The sequence below is a fragment of the Plutella xylostella genome, chromosome 24, assembly GCF_932276165.1.
Source record: "Plutella xylostella chromosome 24, ilPluXylo3.1, whole genome shotgun sequence".
In the NCBI taxonomy this organism is placed as follows: domain Eukaryota; kingdom Metazoa; phylum Arthropoda; class Insecta; order Lepidoptera; family Plutellidae; genus Plutella; species Plutella xylostella.
Genome location: NC_064004.1, coordinates 1,946,582 through 1,959,404, shown reverse-complemented (window position 1 = coordinate 1,959,404; position 12,823 = coordinate 1,946,582). Strand labels below are relative to the sequence as shown.

The window sequence follows — 12,823 nt, the reverse complement described above, 5'->3', positions numbered from 1 at the left end:
CTATCTATGTTAAAAAATAAATATATGTATTTGAATTTGAATATACAAACGTAGACTAAAAATAAGTTCCGGTTTAGAAACGGTTTTAGAACGAATATTGCATACAAATCAGTAGATACTTATCCTAAATCCGTTTCGAAAGCAAAACTATCTTTAGTAATATTACAGGCTCTGCCTAGCTTGGGGTCGGATAGCGGTATGTGAGATGTCCCCATATATAATATTATACTCTGTACATTTTGCTTGCTACGGAAAGCTATAGATCGCATCCGTTACCGTTCTTTCGGAGAGGCCTACGTCTAGCAGTGGACTACTACAGGCGCATGTTGTCACCCTGTATATTTAACTTACAGAAATAACGCTGTCTGTGCGTCGCCCGCCCGACGATGAGCTGATACTGGCGTCAGCGGCCGCCACGCTCGCGCAGCACCGACAACTGAGCGATAGAGTACCTGTGCATGCGCTTAGGTAACTACATAAATACCTTAGATTAACGATATACGAAGAAAATGGGTGGGTCACATACAAAAACAAAGCAAAAAACTGTCTGCATTTTGCTGACTATCAAACCGTTTAAAGGTCCAATGAATAAGGTCACAAATCTTCCAACCGAACTAATAGTAAGTTATTGAAATAAATAAATAAATACAAAATAAGAGCTCAGTGGAAAATGTGGGGTATTATTTAGTCGAGACATTTCTTTTGAATTAATATTTGGTTCGTAACAAAATATCGTCGATTACGGTGGAGTGTTTCACACATATCTAACAAATGTGTTTTCTTCTGCCAGGTCCTCCATTGAAGAAGACAGCTGTTCCCTACAAGATTTCATGCAAAAGAAGCGCAAATTTGCCGAAACACTCGGCTCAAACGCCATTCACGCTTGGATATTAGGTAAATACTTGCTAATGCCATCATTTGTTGATCTTTATTAATTATAAGCCACGTCAATAAAGAAACTAATCCAAGATGGCGGCCCTAATTAATTATCTCTCACCCTCACATACTTTATCGTTTATATGGCGTGGCATACGGCTTAACTGTCATTAGTGTGATGAATGTCATGTAACATGGCAGTTTTAGTTTCCACGAGCGGAGTTTTTATGCAATTTCTTTGGTCTTCACCTCACACACCGCTCCGCTAACTTGCTCCGCTCTGGTGGACAGACAGCCTTATGCCGATAACTTAGTGGGAGGCGAACAGTCTACCAACTTGGAACGCAGCTTCCTTTTATAATAATAATAATAATATGTGGGGACATTTCACACACGGCCATCCGACCCCAAGCTAGGCAGAACCTGTGTTATGGGTATCGGACATCTGATATATCTACACAAATACATAGATAGATAGATATTAAATATAAATATCAACACCCAAGACCCGAGTACTAATATCTGTCTTTAAACAAATATTTGCCCCAGCCGGGAATTGAACCCGGGACCTTCGGTATAGCAGTCAGGGCCACTAACCACTACGCCATTCGACCGTCGTCTTTGGAACAGTAATAATTATAATGCAGATATGGACATTACATCAAAGACCTATAATCACTTTTAATTACTTATTCTCCACAGGCATAGGCGACCGCCACCTAGAGAACCTCATGTACGATCGCGCTACAGGGTGCTTAGTGGACATAGACGTGGGCCCCCCGCACCCCGCGCCGCTCCCCGCCGCCCCGCCCCCCACGCGGCTCACGCGCGTGATGGTGGCTGTAGGGGGAGATGGTAAGTGGCTATGTAATACTACACTGGGAGATCCACTTACTATCTATAGATACTAACAAAACAGAAAACTACAATATTTTATCAACCGACAACCCTTCAAAGATCGTTTAATGGGTGTTTAAAAAGTAATTTGACACATTCATAATGCGTTTGGCAGTGTACTGACAGGTATTAGCAAGTATCTTAGTTTAGTAGTTTGGACAGTAACACCCAGATATATTTGTATGCGGCCGCGTGTTTAGGGTAAGAAAAAAAGCCTTAGGCCTCATAGGATGACATGATACATGTACGGTAGAGCCACAGGGTGCATAGTGGACATAGACGTGGGCCCCCCGCACCCCGCGCCGCCCCCCGCCGCCCCGCCCCCCGCGCGACTCACGCGCGTGCTGGTGGCTGTAGGGGGAGAGTGTGAGTAGCACTGATTAAATTGTACCCTAGCGCTTAAAACGCTCTTCTATGTCTTCGGAATTCGGCACCCAAACTTAGGTTATAAATGTAGCTGATGAATATCGGTGACACTCACGGATAAAATTGGTTGGTGGCTATAGGAGGCACGTGTCAGTATATTGTACCCTGTATTATCAAGTAACTAGCTATCTGTAGAAACATACAAAAGAGCAACAATATTTAAGAAACTTTCAAAATATGAGAAATAGACAGAATGTGTCATACCTATCTCGTAATCGGCTAATTGGTAACCTTGTTTATAAATCGAAATCTGACACATTTATAAGGCGTTTGACAGTGTATTGACAGCGTTTAGCAAGTAACTTAGTTTGGACAGAGGAATTTGCATGCGGTTGCGTGTTTAGAGTAAGCAAAAGCCTTAGGCCTCATAGAATGATATAATAGATGTACGGAGGATATAATAGATGTACCTAGGTCTTAAAAGATGATTTAGTAGATGTACGGTAGAGCCACAGGGTGCCTAGTGGACATAGACGTGGGCCCCCCGCACCCCGCGCCGCCCCCCGCCGCCCCGCCCCCCGCGCGCCTCACGCGCGTGCTGGTGGCTGTAGCGGGGGATGGTAAGTGGCAATCATAAAATTGTACCCTATATTATACACTAGAGGGTTTACTAACTAAAGCTGAATACATATAAAACAGTAAAAGGTGTTTCTGTGGAAATTCCAGGATAAAACGACGTTTTTCCGTAAATTAGTAACAAACAAATATCAAATAAATACACCATGTTTAACGGGTGTTTAGCATGTATCTTAGTTTTTACAGTAAAATCCAGAGATTAGAGTTTAGGGATCTGTTTCCACCTCAAAAGCAAAATACGGAACCCTCATAGGGTGACATAATAGATGTACGATAGAGCCACAGGTGCCTAGTGGACATAGACGTGGGCCCCCCGCACCCCGCGCCGCCCCCCGCCGCCCCGCCCCCCGCGCGCCTCACGCGCGTGATGGTGGCTGTAGGGGGAGAGTGTGAGTAGTAGGGCATGCAATACCGCAATACCGGTATTGCGTAATACCGGGATCCCGGACAAAATCCACGCTTTTTTCAATACCGGTATTGAAAGTTAATACCTATTGGAAACCTACTTGTTGTCCATGCGTTTTAAAATTTTACCTCTAATACTCAATTCTCGTAAAAAATATTACATAATACAGAATTTGATTGCTTTTTCTTGTTTTATTTTGCCCTATACGACCTTTAAACAAAATATATGCCATTTATAACAAGGAAGCCTAATACCGGTATTAATACCGGGATCCCGGTATTGAGTTCAATACCGGTATTGAAAATATTACCGGTATTGCATGCCCTAGTGAGTAGCACTGATGAAATTGTACCCTAGCGCTTAACTCACTCTTGGATGTATTCACGATTCGGCTCCCTAGTGTCAAACTGATAAAAATTGCATTATTAGCTGTAGAAGGCCTAGAATAGAATAAATCTTTGTTCAATCAAACCACTTATCATAAAACATAACTACATCACCCAAAACCAAATGTTAATATGATTTGACTAATCTAACCTAATCCGTTCGATAGCTGGATGGATGGACTTCCTTTATCTCAGAATTCCTGATGGATACCTTATTGTTATTATTATTATTACTCATTTATTTCAGGCAACTAATAGGTCCATAGAAACAATGCATACAATGAAATTATTAATATACTAATACATAATATTCTTAAATATCTTATTAACACTAACTTAAGCTCTAGCACTAATATCAGGGGGTTTTATTTTATTACTGTGATGTCAATGAAACAAGCAGTAATCGCTAACTAACTTTATTATAACTATACGGTACCCACATACAATGATATCCAAATACCCCACATATGTCCCCCCTTTTATAAGTTTACATAAACTACTAAGTACTAATACAAACTATAACTAACCAAATACATTTTAATCTATTTCTAATATTTTATGCCTAATCGATCGTTGGTATGCGCGCTGTGTGCGCGCGGTGGCTCCCAGCGGAGGCGGAGGCGGAGTGAGGCCGGTGGCGGCGGCCGCAGCCCCCGCGGGCTCCGCGCGGCCCTGGGCCTCGGGGCCTGGTGCCTCGCTGCGCGTGTCCTCCTCCGCATCCACCCCCGCAGTGGCCGAGCGCGACTCGACATCGCCGCCATCTGACTCAAGCAAAGTACCGTCTGAACCCGCACTACCAGTACTAGTACGCGACAAGGAATATTTATGCTTATTCTGCACCGAAATGACCTGGTCCTGATGTCGACGCCATTCTGCGCCCTTCCCGACATCCACTGTATACGAAACCGGACCCGTTTTCGCTGTCACTCGACCCTCGACCCATTTATCTCCCCTCTGTGAATAGTCACGTGCAAGAACTGACTCACCGACCTGAAAGTCAGCGGCGCGGCCGCCGGCAGCCGCCACCTGCTGGTCCTGGCGCGCGCGCACGGCGGCGGCGGCGGCGGCGGCCCCGCCCGGGCGCAGCGCGTCCAGCCGGCCCCGCAGCCTGCGCCCGCACAGTGCTACCGCCGGGGCCACCCCCGTAGTCGCGTGCTCACAGTTTCTATAGTTAAACAAAAATTTGTCCAAAGCGATCGTAATGTCTTCGCTTTCAAATACCGCCCTTTTAATACATTTTTTAATAGTTTTTACCGCATTCTCCGCTTCCCCATTACCTTGCGGTCGATATGGCGCCGATGTCGTGTGTTTGATACAATTCTTTAAACAATACGTTTTAAAATCGTCTGACAAAAACGGCGGCCCGTTGTCTGTAACCAATTGCGCAGGCAAACCAAATCGTGCAAAAATAGACCTTAATGCCTTCACAGTGAAACTAGCTGTGGTACTTGACATTTGTACTACTTCTATCCATTTTGAGTGGGCATCCACCACAACTAGGAAGCGTTTGCCGGCACAATCAGCGAAATCAGCGTGTAGGCGCTGCCAGGGGTGCTGCGGGAACTCCCAGGGGTGCAGCGGCGCGCGCGCGGGCGCGTCCCGCACGGAGCGGCACGCCTCGCACGCGCGGCACAGCTCCTCAATGTCTCGGTCTATATTCGGCCAATATACATACCCGCGAGCAATGTTTTTCATTTTATTCATTCCTAAGTGACCTTCGTGGATTTCCTGCAGCACCTTGCGTCGTAATGACAACGGAATAACAATTCTATATTTATACAATAAACAACCCTGATTCACAAATATATTGTTTTTCCTATCAAAAAACTCTTTTTCTCCCTCTTTACAATCAGCCGCGGAAACAGGCCAGCCTAATGTTACATAAGACACAATTTTACAAAGAGTTGGGTCTTTTTCAGTTTCTTTAACAACATCTTGAAAATTTACTGGCAATATTTCTCCCATCAAAAATATATAATCAATTGTTTGTGCAGTGGGGAGCCGCCGCTCGTACGGTAACGGTAGTCTCGACAATGCATCCGCGGGACCATTGTCTTGTGACTTCACAAACTCGACCTTATAGTCATAGCCGGCCAGCCGCGCCACCCACCGCTGCAGCCTGCTCGCCGCTGTCTGCGGAATGCCATGTTTGTCCCCAAATATGTATGTCAACGGCTTATGATCCGTCCGGAGCACAAACTTTCGACCAAATAAGTATTGGTGATGTTTCGTTATACCATAGAAGATGGCTAAAGCCTCTTTGTCTAATTGGCTGTAATGTTTCTCGGCATCATTTAGCGTGCGCGAGGCGCAGCTGACCGGGCGCTCCGACCCGTCCGGGAACACATGCGCCAGCACCGCGCCCACCCCGTACGAGCTGCTGTCCACCGACAGCACGAGCGGCCGCCCCTCCTCGTAGTGAGCTAGTACACAATCACTCAATAATGCACGTTTTGCATCTTCAAATGCCTTCTCGCATTGCGAACTCCAGGTCCAACGAACGTCCTTTTTTAAAAGTGCATGTAAAGGATGCAAAATAGTACTAAGGTTAGGTATAAATTTACCATAGTAATTTAATAACCCGAGAAAACTTTTTAATTGCGTGACGTCATTCGGCGTTGGTACTCTGGTTATCGCCTCGAGTTTGGATGGATCCGGATGTAATCCCTCCTTATCAATAATAAACCCTAGATAGGTTACACTTTTTTGTAGAAAACTACACTTAGATAACTTAACGGTTAAACCCATGTGACGTAATCGGTCGAGTACAGCCCTCAGATTGCGTAAGTGCTCCTCCCGGTCAGCCCCCGTGATACAGATATCGTCCAAGAACACCACCGTGCCCGGCAGCCCGTGCAGCGTCTCCTCCATTAATTTCTGAAACTTTTCCGGCACACAGGACAACCCGTACGGTGTACGTCTATACACAAATGTACCTATGTGTGTTGTTATCGCTGTGTACGGTTGTGAATCGTCATCTAACATAACTTGTTCATAAGCATGTCGAAGATCGATTTTTGTGTATTCTTCCCCGTTACTCAACTTAGCGAATAGCTCCTCGATCCGCGGTAACGGGTAAAAATCCCGTTTTAGCTTAGGGTTGATTGTTACTTTGTAATCCCCACAAATGCGTATATCCCCGTTCTCTTTGATGACGGGTACAATCGGAGTACCGAAGGTGGAATGCTCCACGCGGTAGATGGAGCCGTCCCGCTCGAGCCGCTCGAGTTCCCGCTCGACGCGCGCCCGCAGCGCCAGCGGCACGGGCCGCGCGCGCACGTACACACCGCTGCAATCTGAGAGCTCTAAACGAAATGATTTCTTACAAGTCCCTAACTTGTCAGTAAAAACCTCTGGATAATCTTTAGTTAGCCGGCTCACGAAAGGATCATCCACCAATTCATTCATAGTGATCTGTGTTACATTCAATGCTCGCAACCAATCTCTGCCTAGCAACGGTCTACCCCCACCTTTAATTACATATAATGACAAATTACTTGATTTGACGTCGTTAAATTCCACTGTTACAGAAATAAACCCTAAAGTATCAATTCGTGACCCGGCATAACTACGTAAAATTAAATTATCTGATTGTAAACTCTTATGCCCAAACAACTTCAAATAACAATCATAATTTATCGCCGAGATACGGCTCCCCGTATCAATTTCACAATCTAAGATGCAATTGTCAACTTTAAGCTTAATAAAATAGGGTTCATTACCTTGTGAAGTAATTTTAATGTGGTAGAATTCGTCATCCGAACACTCACTCATATAATTTTGACGTTTAACTGACCTTGCACTTTCCCGATAACGCACTTTATTGCACATCACCTTTAAGTGACCACGCTGGTTACACTCATCACAATTGTAATTTGCGAATTTGCACCGATCTGACCGGTGCGCCTTGCCGCACCTCCAGCAAGACTCGGGGGCGCGGTCGGGGGGGCGCGCGGAGCGTACGCCTGCGCCTGGTGCGCCCGCGCCGCCGCCCCCGCCGCCGCCCCGCCGCCCCCGCACTGCATGCAGGCCCTCGCCCGCCGCGCTGCCGCCGCCGCCGCCGCCGCCGCCGCCGCCGCCACTCGTGCTGGCGACCTCCGCGTGCCTGTCTGCTGCCTCCAGCGCCAGAGCTAGCTCCACTGCCTTGTTGTAGTCGATCTCTTTCTCGGCAAAGATCCTTGACCTCATGACGTCACTTCCGAGACCCGACACAAATTGATCACGGAGATTTTCTTCTAGTTTGGTGCCAAAATTACACGTGACCGCCAAATGTTTTAAATGTTGAAGATATTCCGTGAGGGTTTCGCCGGCTCGCTGCCGCCTCTGACGGAACACGTGCCTCTCCGCTATTTCCGAGCGTTGGGGCTCAAGATGGTCGGTCACGAGTTTCACCAATGTGTCGAATGATTTTGTCTCAGGGTCTTCAGGAGCACATAGGTCACACATCAATGCATAAGTCGCTTCGCCTACGACCGTTATCAGCATAGGTACTTGTAACTCGGCTTTTATCTCGTTCAGTAAAATGAATTGTTTGACACGACGCACGTAGGCCGGCCATTGTTTGGAATTCAGATCGAATGGCTCAATTTTACCGATCGGCATTATTATCGTCACCTTTCCGACTATAACGTTAATAAAAGTACCGATTACACAACGAATCACTCTGATAACCACTTTTCACACGCGTATTTATTAATATTTGTTTATTTTTCACTCCCGTCGCCAGTGTGATGTCAATGAAACAAGCAGTAATCGCTAACTAACTTTATTATAACTATACGGTACCCACATACAATGATATCCAAATACCCCACAATTACCTTAACAAGGCGACCAGAGACTAGTAAATAATAATAATTACGTTAATAATAACAATAATACAGCTAGCTAGCTGGCTACAGGTAGCTATACAGGATCAAGTTATAGAAACGAAGAATTATCAAAAGCACATAATGAAATTACCAGGCTCACAGAACGATAAATGCCGTAAATGTAACTCTGCACCCGAAACCTTTCAACATATAACAGGCGCATGCAAATCCATAGTACAAACTGATTACAAACATCGCCACGATCAAGTTGCGAATATAATCCACCAAAAATTAGCAATAAAATACAATCTTCTACCACAACCACCTGTACCCTACTACAAATATGCCCCAGAAGTTGTCCTCGAAAATAACACTCACAAGCTGTATTTCGACAGGGCAATCTTGACAGACCGCACTACTCACTTCAATAGACCCGACATCACAATTATACACAAACAACTAAAAACTGCCCAGATCATAGATATAGCAATACCAAATACACACAACCTACAGAGCACAATTTCAGAAAAACTCGCAAAATACACGGATCTCAGGGATGAAGTGACTAGAATGTGGCGCTTAGAATCGGCGTCGATAATACCGATTGTATTATCAACTACAGGGGTCATACCAAAACAGCTACATCAATCTCTGAGATCTTTGCAACTACCCGCATACACCTACATTACATTACAAAAAGCAGCCATATTAAACACATGCAGAATAGTCCGGAAATTCTAACAAAATGACCCAACCCAACATACCTAACAATCCATCTTTACCATCAACAACTTCCCAACATGATGCGCACTTGGCTTAGGCCCGTGTGCATAATTAATACCGGTTAACAACCGAGCTGAATAAAATCAGAAATTCAATAACAATAATAACAATTTTCAGTACTAGAAAGCCGGCTGCAGTCAGTTCTGGGCAGTCTCCGAGACTCGCACAAACTCCTCATTCCGAGCGTCAAGATGCTGTTCAAATGGATGCCTGAATATGAGAGCAACGAGTTTCAGAAGAAGGTAATATTATATACAGGGTGTAGCGTACATGTTATACACTCACGAGCAATGAAAAAGTGAATATTTCCAATGCATTCCAATGGAACTTACTGTAACAAATGACTCCTATAAAGCTTCCACTATGTTATTGTATTTTTGACGTTTCCTTATGTGTGGTAAGTAAAGTTGGTTTTCCTTTGCAGTCGTCAAATATATATGAGATTTCGAATGTCTAAAAACTAGAGATGCCACGAATATTCGGCAACTATTCGGTATTCCGCCTATTCGGCCAGTTTTTTCAGTATTCGGTATTCGGCCGAATAGTAAGTAGTATTCGGCCGAAAACCGAATACTTAAAAAAGTAACAAATATCTTACAAAAAGGAATAAAAAAAACAATTTAATCTAAACATTTAACTATCAAACAGTAATTAATTGCGAAAACCTGAATACAACAGCGCGCTTGCGACAGTTGCGCTTTTCTTCAAAAAATATACAATACCTGCTACTGAGACACAGGTATTTTTTTACAAAATATATAAGGTTTGGCTACTGATTCGAGTTGGTACAACTGGTGGTCAACCAGTTATACGGATCTGCCGTAAGATTAAGAAGAACACTCTTTAAATAAAACTTTAACTTATTGAATTATACTGGATCACCTGCCGAATATTCGGTATTCGGCTGAGAGCGCCGGCCGAATATTCGGTATTCGGCCAAATCACTATTCGTGGCAACACTACTAAAAACCAATAATAACATGGACAGAGTATACATGGCCGGATTTGAACCCACGATCTCACGAATGAGAGCTGAGATCTATTCAGTTTAATCACCACTACTCAAGATTTACTTGTTCTACAAAAAAAGCGTTATCTTTTAGGGTGAGACCCATTGGTACTTTGCATGGCGTCGCTATCCCGAATGAACTGTCATAAAAAATATTGTGACAGCGACGACACAACGCACCAATGGGGCGTCGCCCTTATAGAGCCTAAAACGTGAAATTACCATCATATTTTGTTGCAGATGCAATACATAGAAGACATTTTGAAAGGAAAGCGACTGTCGTATCAAGTAACTGTGGATGTTCTAAAAGACACGATAAAAGTCAAGCACGCAGATAAATACATAGCACTCCTGACTGAGATCTTTGAGGATGTGCCGCTGAAGGAAACGTATGCTGTTGAAGAACAGGTATTTAAAATTATAAGTAATTCGAGCTTGAAATTTAATCAAAGTTGGTTTAGCCGTTTCCTCGTAAAAAAGTATGCTTAGATCCAATTTCTCCATAGTCGGTTAGATCGTAACCAGGGAAAGGTTGATAAATTATACCGTCATCATCTCCATATTAAATTCTTGACAGACATGTCAAAAGTCCAGCAATAATCCCCGGTTATGCCTGTCTAACCCACTATGGTGAAATTGGCACTTAGGGGGACTGAAAATATGCTTAGGGCCGCAAAAACTTTCTTCACGGGTGAAGCGAATCTCAAGTGTCCAAAATTAATAATGCACATGCAGATCTTCACACCCGAATCACTAAATCGTAAGAGCCTTAAAAAACACTTGCATTTTGCACCTTGTTCGAAAGAAATAGGAGTCAATATCATATGTCACATAATTGAAAACAACCGATCTGTCAAATATTTCTATAAGCATTATCAATTTTGGAGCACTGTACGTCTAATACAGGTTTGATAGTTTGTAGTAAACTATAAAGTAGTGTAAAAGTTTACGTTTTCTCGCATACAAAGTGGCGCTTCTAGCGGAAAGTATCATGATACTTTTGACAGATAATGTACGCAGAAGCTTTTTTCGTTTTCGTAAATTGCAAAACCCGTACTAGAAGGTCAACTAAAATCTAGTACGTAAATGTGATTATGGTTGGAAAGAGCTCAATCCGCGCAGCCTTGGAAGTCTGGCAGCTATATAATCAAACCCTGACAGATTTATGTTTGAAACAATAATGTTTTAAGTACCTCTTTTGTAATTTATTTAAACAAATTTTCAGGTAACCTGTTTGCTGCGTCATTGCACAGAGCCGAGGATACTGAGCGTCACCAGGACAGGCTGGGAGCCGTGGCTGTGAACCCTCTCCACTCTATAGAATATAATATCATTTTCTTCGACGTAAAATTGTACAAGGCAGATAAATCTGGCCCCTCTCAGAAGCATTGTTTCTATGAAAAGGGAGCACATGACCGTACTCACAGTACCTACCATTATTGGTCGATAGTCATAATATTAGGTACTATTCCACCATTTAATAAAGGCTCATTCACTGGGAGAAAATAGCGAAAGAAACTCCTCGAGCATCTTAACTATACTTACTGTAAATTATGAACGAATATAATGAACTAGCTGTGCCCGCGAGCTTCGCTTCGCCTTAAAAAGTTTTCCCGTGGGAATTCCGGGATAAAAAGTAGCCTATGTTCTTTCCCAGGGTCTATACCATATGTATACCAAATTTCATTCAAATTCGTCAGTAGTTTTGGCGTGAAAGAGTAACAGACAGACAGACAGACAGACAGACAGACAGTTACTTTCGCATTTATAATATTAGTTAGGATTACGAAACGAAGCCACGACTCTATCTCGTTGTATCAAACGTGCCGATTGCACGACAGCTCTCGTTCGTTCGTTTTTCGTGAGTGTAGAGTAACCCTTCAGCTTCGGAGACTACGGAGACGGAATTAATAATTAATCTATGATTCATAAAAAAATATGTAGAATGTGAAAAGAAGTAGCGATAGCGAAGCATGACTACGCTTAGTCATCGGTTTAAAGTTTGATATGCACTGTTTTTATTAAAAAAAGATTCACAGTTAAGTAGTTATAAGTAGTCAGATACCTAGGTTTTTTTTAAGGTGCTAATTTTTATCTATTCCTATTATTCCAATAAACTTGAAATTCAGATTTTTTAAATATTGTTTCATTACTCTCATTTTGAAAATTCCTATTTTTCATTTAAAATTCAATACAGTACAGACGTAAGATAAAAACAAGTTATTACATTTTAGTATAATGTCCTCCTAGCCGAATTTCGACTACGGCGGCCAATCTCAATTGAGATCAGCCATCTACGCAGGAGTAGATTATAGTGCCCAAGTGTGTGCGCAGTACACAGGAGCACTCTCTGTTCCATCACTCTCATAGCCCAATGGGACGGATCGACCGACACGACTGGAGAGAGCTAGGCGCAGGACCGACTGCTTTACATGCCCATCCGACAGCATGGATCGTTTCACTGTTTCGGACAACAGGTGATCAGCCTTCTATGTCCTAACCAAACTTAGAACCACAATTTAGAAACACAAATTGATGGTCCCACCCGGGAATCGAACCCGGGACCTCTGGGTCATGAAGCGAAGCTTCTACCACTAGACCACAGAGGCATTTTAGTATAATTTGAGTATAATAGCTTTTGGCTTTCACTGTT

At 43.5% G+C, this 12,823-nt stretch overlaps 1 long non-coding RNA gene across 1 annotated transcript; it reads left to right on the top strand.

Moving 5' to 3' along the window:
• Window positions 1-363: 363 nt before the first annotated feature.
• Window positions 364-1,690, top strand: LOC125490515. The gene is made up of 3 exons (XR_007267723.1): window positions 364-468; window positions 791-894; window positions 1,579-1,690. It is a non-coding gene; the product is annotated as an uncharacterized LOC125490515 (long non-coding RNA).
• The last annotated feature ends 11,133 nt before the right edge of the window (window positions 1,691-12,823 follow it).